The following is a 509-nucleotide window of genomic DNA, read 5'->3' as shown; positions in this document are numbered from 1 at the left end:
GCGTGACAACGCATCAGCCAAAGCATTCTGCTTTTCCGGCTTATACTTCACCTCGAAGCTATACTCCGCGAAGAAGGATAGCCATCTAGCCATCCTCTGCGAGAGGTGGGGTGACTGACTCGCAGTGCGTAGTGACGCATGATCTGTGTAGATCACAAACGGCTTAGAGCCGAGCAGGTGGACCCTGAATTGACAAGTGCATACTTCATAAGTATGTAGCTCCTTGTCATGAACTGGTTAGTTTTTCTCTGCAGCTTCGAGCTGTCGAGATTCGAACGCGATCACCCGATCCCCCCCTCGGCGTCTGCTTGCAGCAATGCACAGCCGATGGCAAAGTCCGAAGCGTCACAGACAACGCTGAATGGACAATCAGGGTCTGGCAGCACAAGTATTGGTGCATGCAGGAGGCTGTCTTTGACCCCGTCAAAAGCCCCCTAATGTTCGGTGTTCCAACACCATTCCGCATCCTTTTTAAGGAGATTGGATAATGGCCGAGCCATTTCTGCGTA

The sequence above is a fragment of the Plasmopara halstedii genome (assembly GCF_900000015.1).
Source record: "Plasmopara halstedii genome assembly, contig: Scaffold_526, whole genome shotgun sequence".
In the NCBI taxonomy this organism is placed as follows: Eukaryota; Oomycota; class Peronosporomycetes; order Peronosporales; family Peronosporaceae; genus Plasmopara; species Plasmopara halstedii.
This window is presented reverse-complemented; position numbering follows the sequence as displayed.